The 17,696-nt window shown below is 43.6% G+C and overlaps 1 protein-coding gene across 2 annotated transcripts in view; it reads right to left on the bottom strand.

Moving 5' to 3' along the window:
* Positions 1-17,696, bottom strand: part of CNKSR3 (CNKSR family member 3) — an 86,433-nt gene that overhangs the window by 53,481 nt on the left and 15,256 nt on the right. The window contains exon 1 of one of the 2 annotated variants that reach the window (XM_070603225.1): positions 7,427-7,539. The exons of the other annotated variant lie outside the window; for it this stretch is intronic. The gene's annotated coding sequence lies outside the window, so the exon portion shown is untranslated. Of the gene's footprint in view, positions 1-7,426; positions 7,540-17,696 lie in introns of those variants that run through there. 2 annotated transcript variants of the gene reach the window in all.

Genomic DNA, 17,696 nt, shown 5'->3' with positions numbered 1-17,696 from the left:
TTCGTGTCAACAAACTTCGTTCAAATTTCCAACAAGTCGGTCCATACTCTAGCTGCAAGCACCTGGCTCTTCAAGTTTCAACAAAAACAGCTTTCAGAGCAAATGGACGTAATACAAATTAAAATAAAGAGCACCTGCCTTCGGCGAGGCAAGCCCAGACAATGCGACCTGTAACGCGACAAAGTGCCTGGATGGGCTTGACTGACAGCACTGGCCCCAAGCGTAATAAAAAACACAATACCTGGTTGTGCTCAAATACATTCAGCCTCTCTCACTCAGCCTGACACACATACTATTTATACCCAAGTTAGATAAAAACAGGCAGATGTGAAGACTAATTATCATCTGTCATCATCCAAGTTTAATAAAACACTAAATAGCATCTCACCTTAAAAAAAAAAAGAGTATTAAATTTTAAGGTATTGCACTTGGGTACACTTGGGCAGAGTACTCAGTCCTCAGATCTCAGCTCAAACATCCCTTCCAATGGGAATACATCCTTGGCCCTCCACACTAAATCTCCCTTAGTAAGTATCTCCTGCCATGATGCTTGGGAGAGAATGGCATGAGCTAGGTCTTAGAGGACGAATGAGGAAGTTATGCAGTGCATGCATTTAATAAGCATCTGGATGCTAAGATGAAGCACACAGTGTGGTGAGCAGAGATGAATGACATAACCTTTGCTCTCTAGGAGCTTATATGGATGGAAGACAATGAAGACAGAGCAGATCTTAAGAGTGTAGGGTCTGGAGCCAGGTCGAAACACTGATTAGCTGTGCAACTTTGAGCAATTACTTAATTTCCCTGTGCTTCAGTTTCCTCTACTACAAACTGGCAATAATAATAGTATCTCTCTCTTGGGGCTATTTTAAAGAAAACGAGCTAATATAAATAAAGCCCTTAACACATACCTGACACACAACAAACACAAATAAATGTCACTTATTATTATGCTCGGAACTAATGAAAAACAAGGTTAGATAGAGGAGGGATGGCCAAATCAAAGGAGTATGGAAGCAGAAAGGAGTTCAGCAGGACGTGAAGAATGTGCAAGATAGACGGGGCTGCTGAAAATCAGAGATTCCCTCAGAAAAGCTTCTGCGCAATCCATTTGCGAAGTGACATGAGCCCAGCACAGATGGGGACTATGGCATCACAAGAGGAAGAAATGGACAGGATCTGATGATGGACTAGAAATGCCACATGAAAAGCCAAATTAATCAAAGCTAACATCGTGGGTTTGAGCTAGGTTAACGATAAGAATTCAAACTCTAGCCCAACAGAAAATGGCAACATAAAGGATGAACAGATCTGAAAAGGGAGCGAAGTGTAGGAAGCAGAGGGCTGAGGGACTGTGTTTCCTCCTGCACCTGCTGAGCTGACTGTACCTATAGGTGAGTCAGTAAGTGGGCACAGCCTGTGGGCAACGTGAGGCTCCGGACCAGGACCCTGAGGCAGGGCTTGCCCATGAAATTACCATTCACTGAGCATACACTAGGTTTATAGAGCACATGACCAAACACAAGGTTCAATTATTCTGAATGGTCCACAAGATCAATCTTATCGTCTCCCTTCCTTTTACGAAGAAGTTGATGTTAGAGGGACTAAACATTGCTGAAGATGACAAAACCAGAAAGTGGTAGAACTGGTCTTTAGATCCAGCTTCATCCAACTCCAGAACCCATTGTCTTTCCACTGGGAGGCTCAGGCAGACTAGCCAGGAGAATGAACAAGCTCTCCTGAGGAATGAGCAGATCAGAGTTACAACACACACCTGGCCATTTTCCCCCTCCCCCCATCCTGGGCATTATTCTCTTGGCAAGCCTTCCCTCACCTTCTCCAATTCAGCAACTGTACTCATTAGTCAAGATCCAATGACAATCTTTCCCATCCCATGCAGTTTCCACGAACCACCCTCCTAGCCATATGGAAGTGATCACCTCCCCCTGACTCCCGTAGCCCTTGCTGTCCACCCCACCCCCCTGGCGTGTACAGACAAGCTTTAACTTAGGGATGCTGATCTGGCCACCATGTGCCACCCTACTGATGAACAGGGCTGATTCCGTAGCTGTGCCTTCCCTGGGGCCTCTTCCCCTCAGCTCCATCTGAGTCATCGTGGAAGCTGTAACCAGTCAAAGGTTACAACCTTCTAGAGAGATGAGGAGTCTTGTTCAGCCATGAGCTTATCTAGGGCCGTGCTACCTTACCGCACCCTCTGACAAATTCCACGTACTGTAGGTGTTTCTCGTCCAGTACTTCCTCTTCCAAACTGGAATTTAAATTTCTAGGAAGAAGTCATTTCCCCATGTTGTTCACAGTGCCTTACATATGGTAGATGCCCAATCAATAATTATTGTTGTCAAAGATGATGAAAAACAACCTTTAGTATAATGATGCCTCCAGAGACCTCACCTCATGCACCTGGGAGCCCAAAGAGACAAATAGTATAAGAGGCCCAAGAGATTTTCTTCTTCACTCTGCAAACCCAGCAGCATTGCCAGTAGAAGTAATAATATTATAATCTTTTTTTTCTAGACATGGATGGCATAATGTTAGAAAGACTTGAACATTATAAAATGAGACCTCTTTCTTTGAAATGTTAAAGATATGATAAAGCCTATGCAATAAAGTACATTCTCTTGACGTACACAGGACTTCTCCACAGAGCCTCACCCAAGGCCTATTTACTCTCATTTTAGAAAGAAAATAAGTTATTTTGTTTTCAGCCTTCAAAGAGACAAGTTGAGTACAGTCATGTGCCACACAACATTTCGGTCAACAATGGACCACATATACAACGGCGGTCCCATTAGATTAGTACCATAGAGCTTAGGTGTGTTGCAGGCCGCACCATCTAGCTTTGTGTAAGGACACTACATGATGTTCATAGAACGATGAATTGCCTAACAATGCATTTCACAGAACGTATCTCCATCGTTAAGTGACACATGACTGTAACTTCACGTAAGGGACACATGGGCATGCTGCTAGAAGCATCCACTACCTAAAAACCAAGGGAAGTAACTTTGAAAACATGGCATCCTGGGGTCACTCAGCAAGACAATGACAAGTGGGGCCGGCCCGGTGGTGCAGTGGTTAAGTGCGCACGTTCCGCTTCTCAGAGGCCTGGGGTTCGCCCATTCGGATCCAGGGTGTGGACATGGCACTGCTTGGCATGCCATGCTGTGGTAGGCATCCCACGTATAAAGTAGAGGAAGATGGGCACGGATGTTAGCTCAGGGCCAGGCTTCCTTAGCAAAAAGAGGAGGACTGGCAGTAGTTAGCTCAGGGCTAATCTTCCTCGGGGAAAAAAAAAAGACAATCACAATGTCAATACATTATCATTACAGTAATCCCACACTTCAATAATTATGTAAAATTCATTCTTTCCTAAGCAAGGAATGTTGAATGTACTCTGTTTGTAAGCATGAGAAAGTAAATTATTTCTTTTAGAAAGACTTCCAACCAAACTGAAGAGAAAAATAAAAAATATCCAGTTCTTAAAGTAATAAAGTTCAGTTATCAGGAAAATTTCTGGATATGGAACAGTTCACTCCTTCATTAAGCCCAGTAAACGGGATGATACATCATATCAATTCTCTCAGAGTAAGTACAGAATGTCCACTTTCTTATCTTTTTTCAACTTTGCAGACAACCTAACTGCAAGACACAAAAGGCTATGAGGGTCAGCTATCTTGAAGCCCATTAAAACTTATTTTTGCATAAAGAACCCATTTTATACCAAAGCATTCAATGCATTTCAAAGAAAGATCATTCACTAAGATTTCTCAAATCTTTCTATCACTGAACTATCAATAAATGAAGAAAATGATTATAACAGTATAACAATAATAACAGTAAATGACTATAACAGTATGACATCTACTGGAATGCCTGGGCAGCTATGGGCATTGTAGAGTAGAAAAATATAAATTCTTGGAGCTTCTCTGTAATTTTCAGAGCAGTTTCAAACGTCTCCAATAGAATGAGACTGATACTAACTATTGATAATTAATCAGGTCAGCAAAGCTGGAACTCATCCAAGGCCGCCCAAGGAGTAGGATCACTAACACACTTCCTTCCCTTGCCCTCCATACGCACCAAGGAGCTCTCTTCCTAAAGACTTGTCATCAGCTCTATGGGTCATTCACACTGCTCTTCCTGACACCCAAATACTCATGCGACACCTCACCCCCAATTTAGCACCTTCAGCAGTTCCCCAACACTCAGAGGATGAAGTCCAACCTCTATAACAGCACTCGACACCAGACACTATTCGAGGCACTGGGTATTCAGCCAAACCAGAAGAACGTCCATACCCTCATAGGGCTTCCATCCTAAAGATGCAACACAGGCAACAAACACACTAAGCTATAACAGGTCAGGTAAGTGCTAGGAAGAAGGCTAAAGCAAGGAAAGAAAATAAATAGTTAGAGAAGGCCTCTCACGGGAGGGGAGCAAAGTCACAAAGGAAATGGTATGACCATATGGCATGCAAAGGCCTCCTAAAGTTGGCCCGAGGCCTCCTGGCCCAGCTCCTCCCCTGCCTTTCTCCCTCTTCCATCCTGTAGCCCCAGCCTCTCTGAGTTAGGATTCAAGCTCCTAGCACACCCCGCTGCTTCCTACCTTCGTGCCTTTGTATTTGCTCTTCTTCTGCCTGCAATACCTCCCACACTCCTATCTGATCTGGCAAACTCTTCCTGACCCTCCAAGATTCACCCGAAGCTTCTCCCACTTTGAGATGAGGCCTCTCTGGACACTCAGTGACATACGACCTCCCGTCCCAGCAAGGTTCATCACCCCTCCTTTCGGTGACCTAGCCCGTGTATTCTCCTTCATGTCTCTGCCCTTAGTAAAACGGAGCTATGCCCAGGCCGGAGTGTCTTCGGTGGGGACATCCATCCCAGTGTCCCCAGCACCTGGTCCTTCAAGACAGCCGCACCTTTGGGGACTCAATGAATGAGGCACATGTCCTCTTTTTATAATGCCATCTTTGAAAAGATCTGCTCACGAAGAAAGCATAAACCCATGAATGCCTTTTTATTTAAAACTCTGTTTGTAAAACCGACTCTTTTTTTCTTGAACGCTGCACATTTTAAAAGTCTTCTTGGGTTTTTTTCCCCTCTATAAAATTATCTTGACACCTAGCCATGTGTCGTGGCACATGAACCAGCTACAACCCTGCAGTGGGAAAAACATTATGCTATAAAGGAAAAACCCTATCTGCCAAGACACCACAAGGATTGCTAGTGATACAATGAGAATGTAGTGTTGGACACAATGAAAGCTGCTTATCCTGTCTTTTATAGCCTGGGATCATTTTCATAAAACTTTCTTTTTTAGGATGATAAATTGTTTAAAAGGGAGGAGGAAACACATACTCTTCTCTGGCTTTTCTTTTCCAACAGCTAAACTCTGGACCATTAACAACTCAGCCTACACTTTCCCCATCCTCCTGGTACCCAAGCAGAAGGGCAGTTGAAGGAGACGGGGAAAAAAAAGCAGGGACTAAGACACAACACATATGGCTTTCAAAAATGGAGACAAAGTCAGGGTAAAAAATTCTTTCCTTCAGTGCAGATTCCTCTGTCATTATTTTAGTTTTCATTTTGTTTGCAATGTTGAACAAGTCAAAGTTTAGAAGGCACAGAGCCTCCTGTTTCGGCGTAAGGATGCTGGATTCAGGGTCAGGTTTTAGCTACAGAAATGTTAGCCAGATTCCATGAGGACCAGCCTGGGCCATGCTGCCAGCTGTCGCTCCGCAAGCCCAAACTAGAGTTTTGAAATGAAGACCCTTCAAAAATAACAAAGGAAAAATTCAGCTGCTCCATCGGAACTCAAGCACAAAGACAGGGGGGAAAAATCGTTTCCATATTTCACATAAACACAGATCTTACTGCGGCTGTGAGGAATGCATGAGTCAAACAAGGGCTGACAATGATTACTGCACAAATCGAGCCTCTGCTAAAAATTAATACAAGAATGTGCAACCGAGAACAACGATGGACGTCCCTCCTGTGAAATGTTTATGTTTATATATTTCAAAATGGCTTTTGTAAAAAGAAAGTGGCCTTTTCCACGGGATTCTAACTTTTTTTGTTCAAGAGGAAGCACCTGGAAGAGACTTTCAAGTGTAAAACTTGTGCCAAAGTAACTTGAGATTTTGTGCATGCAACTTACTGTAAGTGTATATTGTTGGCTCTCCCAGCCCCCAGCCTCCTTTCCACTGTGGTTAAGATTAGTTCTGCCCTTGAACAGATCTGGAGTTTACTGCACTGCAGGGGTCATGGTGGGGGAGGAAGAGAGGCAAATAAATCACAGGACAGCTGCAACTCCAGAAGGGTAATTTTTGGAGAAGCCAACTTTCTTTGTAGACTGTCAGCAACAAAAAGTTATTCCCAGTGAACAGTGTTAAGAACCAAGCACCAGAATGTCTGGGGCTGAGGCCATCTCATTTCATGACACAGGAATACAAAAGAAAAACAAAGAAAGAAGTCACAAGTACTATTTCCTGAGGGCTTCCGGATTCCATAACTTGAACAGGCCACTCACTTCCAGTGTCTCATTAATCCTCATAATAATCATATGATATATTATTGTCCCCATTTTGCAGATGAGGAAGCAAGCTCCGAAGAGCTAAGTCCTCAAGCTCATATCACCAGTAAGCACTGGAGTGAGAACTCCATGCCAGGTTTTCTACCCTGCCGCAGGCTGGCTCTGAATTCTCCCTACAGCAGGTGACAGCAGGTGAAGATCCTGTCCAGGAGGGTGACTTCTCCAGGCAAGTAAATCCTGAGTGCGGGAAGGTCTCAGGAGCAGCACGGATATAGGGAAACAGAGCTGTCTCCTTGATTTGTTCTCTACGTGATCAAAGTGACTGCTGTTTATAAACGAATGAATGCAGAATGTAAATCTAATGTCTGAAGAACCCATATTAACCACAGCATGACCATGTCCCTGTATCTGCTGTCAAAGAGGTGACACTACTGAATTGTAAATAGCAATTTCACATTCAACAGAAGATACACCCTGTTCTCTTTATGTCCCACAAACCCCACTTTCCTTGAAAGCCTGATTAAAATAGTTAACTGAGTATGAGCCGTCATATCTAGAGATCACAATTTCTCTAACAAGCCATGACACAGCCCCACATCTTCAAGAAATGTGAAGGTCTTTCTCTGCTTATGTGATAACAGTTAGTTCCTATAAAAGATCTAAGTGACTGACCAGGAAAGTCCATCTCTCCTCTAGAATTTCTCTCTTTGAAGCAGCAAATGGGAGTGAAATACAGGCGAGCTGATGCCTTCAAGAGTAGAGATTAGGAATATCGCCACGTACTGCCTTATGCCCTTCAGAATTACATCATCTTTTCAGATTTTATGATTTTATGCATGCTTGTGTTTTGTTATTTTTAAAAGAGACCTACCAGATTCTGGTCACTTTCAGAGCACTGAAGAAAAAGAATGACAGCAGGTGGCTGGCAAATTGTGGAGCCAATAAGCATCTTCCCCCTTTGTCTACACAACATGTACTGATGTCACAATGACAACATTCCAACAGCACTTGCTGCTTCAGGGACAATTGCTTTCAGGGAGCACTTCAGGGAACCGCCACAAATGCCCATGGTCTCTTGGGGTTTGGCAAGCTCGAATCTACAACGCAATTTTAGCAAATTGTCATCAATTTTAGCAAGTTGTCATCAAAGCTTCTCATGTCAGCAGCCCATGAACATATCACAATAATGACCTGCCCCATTTCTCCTTCCAAAGGGTTCCCCTTATCAATTCTGGGTCCCACTTCTCAGCGTCAAAATTCAAAGAAGTCACCTTGCCCTTTGGGTCAAAAATTGACCACCCTCTCTTAAACAGGCTTGGCAAAATTATGAAGCAATCTTTGGAGAAAGAGACAAGTCCCATATTCTCCCTATGTCTAGGAGATCTCAAAGTCACCTCTCACTGTAACACGATCCTGCCTTAAAAAACAAGACTAAATGCTTGAAGCAGAACTGGTGCCACGGGAATAAACTCTCATGGCAAGAGATCATTTCTCCCTTGCCAGGCTAACCCAAGATGTTTTGCCAGGTGCCAGCCAGCCTGGAATAAAACATCCTGCATCTAATGTTCAGCACCCACATGGGTGGGCCATGACACCCTCCTATTCCTAAGAAGCACCCAGATATTCATACAGCCATTCCTAGATTACTGATAAAGTTCATTAAGTCTGATTGTATAAAACTGACTTCCAAAATGTCTGAGATTTATCCATATATGCTGATGTGGAAAGATCTTCAAGACAGTATCACATGTAAAAAGAAACTATGGATCAGATTCAAACTATGCGCGAATCCGTTGATATGAAAGAAAATAATTATCCATGAATATGTTTAAACATTTAGGCAAATATCTAGGAAGGGTTCTGGAAGTGCTCACCCCAATTCTGGAAGAGGAGAAGGTTTAGTAGAAAGGGGGACTGGTTTTTCTAATTACGTTGTTTAAATTTTTCTTACAAGAAAGAACTTCTGTATTATTGGACAAACAAAAGTAATATCTGCAGGCAACAGAAGGACAATGGAGGCTGGGGTAAATATGTGTAAACAAACCACATTCCATAGCTTCCAAATGTCTCATCCGAGAGGACTTTCCATTGATACTCTGTGATTACCAAGTTGCTCCATGAGGCTGCAGTTCCACCTGCCATGTGAGATGCAGCTGTTTCCTATCGTTTGTTATCTGCTTCCTCCAAGGCTATGAAAACCGAGAGGCAGTTCTGTCTGGTTCCAGAAGCTGAACGTGGAAACCTGCGTCCACACCTTCACCCCAATGGCATCTTGGCGGAAGGGCAGGAAGGCTCCAGATAGAACCTGCTGCCTTTTTATTTCCGAGTCTGAGGCAAGGCATTATTCTGGAACCTTCTCCCCTGATCACACCTAAGCCATGGAGCCTCCAGGCACCCAACAGTCCACACAACCTCTACACTGTCACACGAGCCATCATACTCAAAGGCATTTAACATCCTTCAGCTTAAAAGAAAACAGGGTCACGGAGAAAACTTCCACAATCTCTTTCCATTCTGAAACAGGCTGGAGAAGGTGACAGCGTGAGGACAACCTATTGATTTCTGCAATTTGCCAGGATCCCACTGCCAACTTCACCCTCCACCACTGCCAACAGACTGTTTTTAGTTTTCTAAATCTCTCCACCTAGAAGACCCCACCCAGACTCCCCATGTGGCTGGCAAACCCCCCTCTAGCCTTTTAAACCATCCCAAAGCAACTGTCCCCAAACACACACACACACACACGCGCGCACACACTGCATTCTATGCTCCTGTGAACGGCTCCTAGGCCTGTAAACATGTCCGTTACTGAATGTCCCAGACCATATTGTGTAGTTAGTGTTGACATGTCCCCTGGTAAACGGAAAGCTCCTCATCACTTGGCAGTGAATACAGGCTTATTGATGTGGACCACGGTCCAGACAGGAAAAGAGCTCGGATGCTCCCCACTACTGCTGCGGGTGGGACCTACAAGGCTGTAAATTTTATAGGACTTCAGCAGGAAGGGTGTGATTAGAGCGAAGTTGGGAAAATAGTATAATCAGAAACATTCTAGACTGGGAGTCTGGAGAATTCGGTTCTAGTCTCGGTCCCGCCACCACATCTTAGCCGGGTAACTCTCGGGGCCACAATTTCTTTAAGTATAAAATGAAACAATTTATTCACTCAAAAGAACATGATTTGGACTGTATGATCTAAGGTTATCACCAACCCTCAAAATTATAGTTAGTGACGGGAAAAATCATGGAAATCATAGTGCTGGAACCACAGTCCTAGAAAAACACTCTCGCCTGTTATGTTCCCAGTAGAAGTCAAGACAGAGCCCAATTTTCCTAAGACACAGGCCGCCTCCCACTTCACAGACCTAACTAGGATTAGCATCTCAGCACTGCCTAATGCCTAACATTTCTTCACTGTAAGGATCCCCTGGTCTCACTCATCTCAAACCTAATATGATTTTCCCTTACAGCTTCCTCCAAATAAAATGAAGAAAAATTTGAAAATAAAACTGAATTGCTATTATCTGCAGTAAGAAAAAGGCATGACAGCAAACCCTGGGTCTTCAAGGCTTGTGAACAGATGGTGAATTAGCCACCCAGGCCTACTCGCTGCTCCTGGTCTGACTGTTCCGGGCCTTCAGAGAGGGGATTTTTAGCCTCACTCCCCAGCCCTGCTTTCTTAGAAGGCAAAACTGCCTCTTCCACTGAAGACAGTGCTGCCAATCAGAACAGATTTTAACTCTCTCTGTATGAGATTTTCTGTGGATTTTTTCAACTTCTAAATTCAGCGTACAAGTTTGAAAACTGATAGCATCTAGAACACGCTGGGCTTTAATCCATTAATCATGGACTGCATTTCCCTACACAGAGATCTAAAGCTATAACGTGGGGGGTGGGAGGTGGGCAGGGAGTGGAATAGACATCTTACAAATATATTTTTTAAAGTAATCCATAAACATAAAATAAGCAAATATACTAAGTTGGAAACTGACCTAGAAGAAATTATGTGCCAATAAGTTTCTCCAGGGGAAGTTTCTCTCTATCGGCTAGTATAGATTGATCCAGTTGGAAGACAACTTTTCTACATTAATTGCAGTGAAATTTCTGTTCCAGAAACACATACACAGGAACTAAAATATGAAATCACTTTTTCCCTCGGCTCAAAGATGGCTTATAAAAAGTCTATAGTTAAGCTTTTTATTTAACCCCCCACGCCTCTCAAAACAAACATGAGGTCCGAGTCTTACTCATAAGCCCAGGTCTACTCAGCAGTGGCAACAGGTTGCCCATCACTCCGGGTGCCTACCTGCACAGGTGTCTCTTTGAGGCCTGTGGGGATCACCCTTCCTCCCTTTTTCACGTCTGTAACCTAAAAGACCTTTGAGAAGCTTGTGACTTTCTACGATTCTGAAACGGGGGGAAGCAACTCTGGTGACAAGGACAGAAGTGATCACCATTGTGATAGCTATTCCCACAGAGCTTACAGGAGCAGATCTTACAAAATCACTTCTTGGCTCCCGAGAAGAAACCAACCGGTTTCCTTAATTGGGCTTGGCGAGACGGAGTGCCTGCCATGTGGGGCTGCCCAACCAGATGATGACAGAAGACGATTACTCAGTGGAATACATACTACACCGTGGCCACACCCAAGGATTACTGTCACACCCACCAGTTATCAAAAGCCACAGTAAAGCAGGAAATGTAACAAGTCGGGGACATTAATTGTGATACAAGCAACATAAACTTCAAGGGCCTCCCTTTGGCGACAGCGTTCTCCCTGACTTTTAATGATCGTATTCCGCAGATGACCCTTAGTAGCTGTCAAGTCTCAGAACACTATGTTAGTGGAATAACTAGGGTGAGAAATTTAAGAAATCATCCACATCTTGTAGTTTAAGAGGTATAATTGGCAATTCCTCTTTCCAGTGCTGTTTTATATCAACATACGCCCCAAAAGATACGTGATCCAATCTGCTTTTTTTTTTTTTCTTGGTGAGGAAGATTGTTACTGAGCTAACATCTGTGCCAATCTTCCTCTGTTTTATGTGGGATGCCACCACAGCATGGCTCAACAAGCTGTGCTAGCTAGGTCTGTGCCTGGGATCCAAACCTGTGAACCTGGGGCCACCAAAGTGGAGCATGCGAACTCAACCACTGTGCCACTGGGCCAGCCCCACATTCTGCTCTTTACCATTCTTCCCACTGGGCTGTTGTAGAAGGCAGGGTATCTTTGTTTAATTTGAAACTATTTTGTTGGAAATGTGAAATTTTTTCTCCAGGATATCCCTGTAGTCTACACAACAAAACAACAGCTGGGTTTCATCAGGTGCTTACTATACGCCATACAGGTTAGCTTACCTTTCACTGTGGTAAATGTTTCACCTGCGTTATCTCACGTACCCCCCCCCACCAACATAAACTCTGCAAGTTTAGTAATTGTGAGACCCCAAATTGAAAAAGAAGCTAGTGGATAAACACTGTGTCACTTGGCCAACATCACACATCTAAGAAGTGATGGTAAGGACTCAAACTGGAGCAGTCAGCCCTGGCTCTTAAACACTATGCAGTGTTGCAGCAGCCACCAAGGTTTTAATGAGGAATGGCGCCCCGACACACAAATTTACATAACCCAAACAGAGAGACACTGAGAGAGAAGGAGACTATGAATGGATGCATGAATGCATCTTCTCTCCAGGCAAAATCCTTAAGAGTGAAACAAATAGTACTCTACGGCAGGCAATTAACAACAGGCATGCGCTCCAACCTTCCCCCAAAGCAGAGACATTCCAGCGAGGGTCACGATTTTTAAAAGCTGATTCCAACTTTGACTTTTAGGTTTCACCTTCCTCCTTATCAAGGGTTTACCAAAGACCTTTATTGCCTGGCCCTAATTTGAGTAGATAAACAGACACCATCCCTGACCCTCTCAAGTACACATGTTAATCCTATCACTGGGTTTTGGGATCAAAATGACCATTTTTAAAAGAGAAAAAGAATGTTATCTGTACGGAACAAAAAAAAACAAAACAAAACAACTCTATTCCTTATATCTCACTGCAACAATGTCACTTTCACTATAACTTTGTATCTGTAAAAAGCAAACAAAACCAATAATTATAATAAGATCTATAGTATGTAATCTTCTTTTACAGAAAAAGAGCCTTATGTTTTTATAACATTATAGTTAGTTATCACCAAGAGTGATAATTGCTGACCTTGACCCACAAAATTGTTTTCAGATATTCTGATGACAATTAAGTCATTACAAAAGATGGATTTCACCTCATTTATCACTTCCAGGAAGTCTACACCACGATTGCATTTAGCCAGATAGATTTTTCTAGGAATTCTCCCTGAATTCCTAAGGTTGCTTAAAGGCATTTGTACTTTTTTTCTTTTTGTTAGGAGTCTTAGAAAATGTTCCTTTTCTCCTTGATTCATGAGACCATGATTTTACAAGACAGAATTTCTATGGCAGAGCTGGAACAATACATACTATCTCAACTTAATTTTAAAATCAGAAAATTGATGGGGCTGGCCCCGTGGCCGAGTGGTTAAGTTCGCGCGCTCCACTGCAGGCAGCCCAGTGTTTCGTCGGTTCGAATCCTGGGCGCGGACATGGCACTGCTCGTCAGACCACGCTGAGGCAGCGTCCCACATGCCACAACTAGAGGAACCCACAACGAAGAATACACAACTATGTACCGGGGGGCTTTGGGGAGAAAAAGGAAAAAATAAAATCTTAAAAAAAAAAAAAAAAAATAAAAATAAAAAAAAAATAAAATCAGAAAATTGAAAAAAGGTGTCAATACGTATGATACGGCTTTTTAAAAAAAGATGAAGAAGCAAAAACACCCTCGAGATGTTTTTGTCACCAGCGAGCCCACTGATACAAAAAGAAGTTACAAAGGAGCAGAAAAATTGGCTGTTTTTTCTAAATGGTAACTATTAGAAACTAAAATTTTACCTTGTTAAATATTTTTAAACCCACCTTCCGATGAACTATAACAATGGACTGCTGAAGATGGATGCTTTCCCAGAACTGAGTCTGTGCTGAACCCTGGGAACGATGTGGCAATGTCAACCACCCACAACAAGCTGGGAAACAACGCAAAGCAAGAGAAAAGCCACACCCTGCAGAGGTGGGTTCTTATTTTCTTTTTTTTCATCCTACCATAATCAAGCCCCATTAGTTTTAAGTATAATCTGTGTGTTCTCCCAGAGTTCAGGAACTCTGAAATGAATACCCACGAGACTCCTTCTGGATCTGGTATAGCAAGCATGAGTCAACTAGGGTGTGAAATGGTCAGAGTAAGCATTTGCAAGATTTAGGTAAAAATGGCACCAAGCTAAAAGTGGAAATGGGGGGAGAAGGACAATGTGTCTTACATGCTGGACCATCCTTCTAGGGGGAGCCTTCCAAACCCCTGGATGATACTTCTGATCACTTCTAGACAATAAATTCCTACAAATACTATGCTATGCTCTGGCTCACCCCCTGGAGTGAAGACTCTGAATATATAAAGACTATATTCTATGCTGACTAGAAACAATTATTAATCATTAATCAGCCATGGGTAGCAGATTACAGGGGATAACACACAGAACACCCACAGCTCAAGGTGTGACCTCCAGGCCACACTCCTCCACACTCCCCTCAGCACTTTGGTCCTCTGGGCACACCATCCCACCATCCGCACCCCGTCTGCCCCCAGGGTCTGTTCCTCCCGCTACCACACTGCTTACATTCCCTTTTCTCTCCCACTGCCTGGCAGCCCATTCCTATCTCTTGTTCAACTCAAGTCAAAGTTTTAGTAGTTCCTTCTTTTTTATAATGAAGAGTTTTCATGTTTTATGTTTCTTTATGCTAAAAGTCCAATCAGTTTCACATTTCACAGGTCAAAGGAACTAAATACCCAGGAAGTCAAGGTAATTTTTGCACAGAGCCTTTAACTGATATTTCTCCTTGAGATTCAGGGGATCCCCCTTTACAGAAGAGTGACTAGTTCACTCCGGGTCCAAAAGCCAATATAATGCCATGTTCCATAAAAGGGGCAGGTGTCTCCCTAATAGAATCCTGAATCAAACAACATATAGGAGCCTTAAAACATATATACATATATATGTATAGTTACATGTACGTGTGTGAGTATATATATGTATTACGTATGTATACACACACACACACTTCCTCCACAAAGGAAAGCCTTTCATAGATACCAACCCTTCACTGGTTTCCACCTGCTCAGAGGCATAAACAGGGCCCGGTGATCTAGGCCCCTCCCCACACACCACCTCTCCAGCCTCACTTCTTTCCACTCTACCTCATAATAGATCCAACACAACCAAGTTCTTTCTGTTGTTAGCAAATGCCACCTCTCCCTTCCCTCCTAGTCTTCTGCCTAATACTATTTCCCCTACTCTAGGCCTGGCTACCTCCTGCTCATCCTACAGGTCTTGATTTGGACGTCGCTTCCTCCAAGAAGCCCTCTATGCTGCTTCCCTTCAAATTGGAGTTACATACTCCTCCTGTGCGCTGCTAGGATGCCCTGTACTTAAATGCCTGTGGACTTGTCTGTGTACACCACATGATGGAAGCTGCCAAAGACACAGGGGCCTGTCTTGTTCACTGCACCTAGCAGAGAACACTACAAATGAGAGGTGCTCAATAAAGATTGGATGAGTTACATTTAAAGTTGGCTAGTTTCTATTTGCACCAATTTTCCTGCTAACAAATGGCTTCCATGTACGGGCTGTAATAGACATTATTTATATACGATTTCATGGCATTCTGAATATTTCAGATAAGTCTTATCATACATGAAGGCAAATCATCAGCAATAAGAAATTCTTCCAAGGTTTTGGATCTGTCCATAACAAATCTTTTCTACCTAAATGAGTAATCTATGGAATAACACAGAACTCAGGTAGAGAGCTAGTCTTCCAAATAAATGTGGGAAAAAAAAATGCAGACAGAATTTCTGCTGAGTAACTCTTAACTATAGAAGCCACCGGCACAGTCATTCTCTAAATGAATGGCTTTGTTAGTATTAGAGTTAGAGACTGCATAATCTGCAGTGCGCTTTTATCCAGCACAGGAGGGCATGACATATCCCGATTTATCAAATATCCAGTTACCAAACAGTTACCTATTCCAAAAGTTGACGACACATCTTAAAGAACTAAAATAAAATGCATTCAGTACTTAAGTCCCACTGCGAATCAAGAGCGCTGTGTTCATTCAGGGAGATGCTTTAACTTGGGTGGCCTCTCGGGACAGCAAGTCCTATTCTGCCATTTACTCTTGAATTGGTTCTTGAATTTACTCAGACTTTCGCCCCCTTCAACCCACCAGAACTACCCTGTCAAGTTCACCAACATCCTTCACACAGCTAAACACACTGGTCGACTCTCTGTCCTCCCCTTACTGGCCTCAGGACCCCACCCTCTCCTAGTTTCCCTTCTACTTACTGGTAACAACTTCACAGCAATATTCCTGGTTGCTCACTACCCAGACTTCTCAAAGTTGGAAGGCCCCAGATTTCTTCTCTTCTCTTGTTTCCCTTTGTTCACTCATTTCATGACATCATCTAGTCTCAAAGATTCAACGGCCGCCTAATTTCTATCTAGTCCCACCCTCCCCCATTAATTCAGAGACACATACCCAACTACCTACTTCTCTTCACAGACTAATAGGCACTGTCAATCTAAATGTGAATAGCCTCCCCTCAACCTTCTCCTCCCACACTCTTCCACCTCTCTGTGGATGGCAAGCCCATCCTTCCCACTCCCCAGGCCAAACAGTTGATGGACATCCTCACACACCAATATCCAACCTCTCGGTAAATCCTATTGGCCTTTCAGAATACCCAGAACATGGCCACCTCTCATGCCGGCCACAGCTAACACCTGGTCCAAGCAATCATCTTTCAAATGATTATGGCCATAGCATTCCACTCTTGCCCCTTCAGTCTTCTCAACACAGCAACGACTGTAATCTTAAAACATAAATCTGTTATCACTCCTTGGCTCAAAACCCTCCAATGGCTCCCCAAAACACCAAACTGAAGCCAAAATATATATAATAATCCCTAAGGCTCTGCACCATCTGGCCTCCCCTCTCCTCTCTGATCTCCCCTCACTCACTCTGCTCCAGCCACATTGGCCTCCTTGCTCCTTCCACGTGTTGGGCCTTCTCCTGTCTCAGGGCATTTGTATCTGCTCTTCCCTTGGCCAAGACCATTCTTCCACCTGCTAGAAGCACTGATCACTGAAATCTTTCGCTGGTCAGCCTAGTTAAAACTGCATCCCCACTCCCTTCCGGCATCCACCTGTGGCCTTCCCCACAGCAGGGACCACATCTTTGTGCTGCGAATTCCATTTATTGTCGGTCTACCCCCACTGGACTATCAGCTTGAGGAAGACAGGAACTATCATCTACTTTATTCACCGCTGTACTTTCAGCTCTTGGAACAGTAGCTGGCACTCAGTAGGTACTCAATAAATACTTGTTGAATGAATGCATGGTGACTTTCAACCCCCACCAGACTTGGTGGAAGCGCCAGTTAACAGGGCACTCTAGTTAACAGACTAAGAGTGAGTTAAGTGCAAACGGTCAGAGTGAGACTTTTCCTAACGTGTCTCTGTCATACGGCACTTCACCGAAAACCGTCTCCAGACCTAAAATTGATGTGAAAGACAAGCGGCCTCGTTTCGGGATATCAGGTAAGTGGAGTTAGTATTAATTTAAAAATCATAAGTGAGAAAGTAACCAGTTTTCATAGAAAGGTCAGCCATGCAGAATACTGGGGAAGATGTTATAAGAAAAATCAGCTCTCATTTTATAGCTGATCCTGTGAAGTCAAGAATCTGTTACCTTTACCTGAGGGAAATCACATCCACTTCTGAGGGTTGGCTGGACCAACGATGAGTAAGAAAATGGGCCACATCATGCCTGTGGAGGAAAGACCCGCCACCCCCTCCCTTTCATGCCAGGCCCTGGAAGAGCTCTACACACCCGGCTCTCTTCCGGTTGGTGTTTCCACTCACAGGTTTGCTTTGGCAACCCAAAGAAGGCACTAATCTCAGAGAACCAGCTCACCCACCCACAGAGCAACTGCAGCCAGACCTGTTAGCCAGAAC

This window comes from Equus przewalskii, chromosome 32, assembly GCF_037783145.1.
Source record: "Equus przewalskii isolate Varuska chromosome 32, EquPr2, whole genome shotgun sequence".
Classification (NCBI taxonomy): Eukaryota; Metazoa; Chordata; class Mammalia; order Perissodactyla; family Equidae; genus Equus; species Equus przewalskii.
Note: the sequence above shows the minus strand (reverse complement) of the source record. Positions and strands in the feature narration are given on the sequence as shown.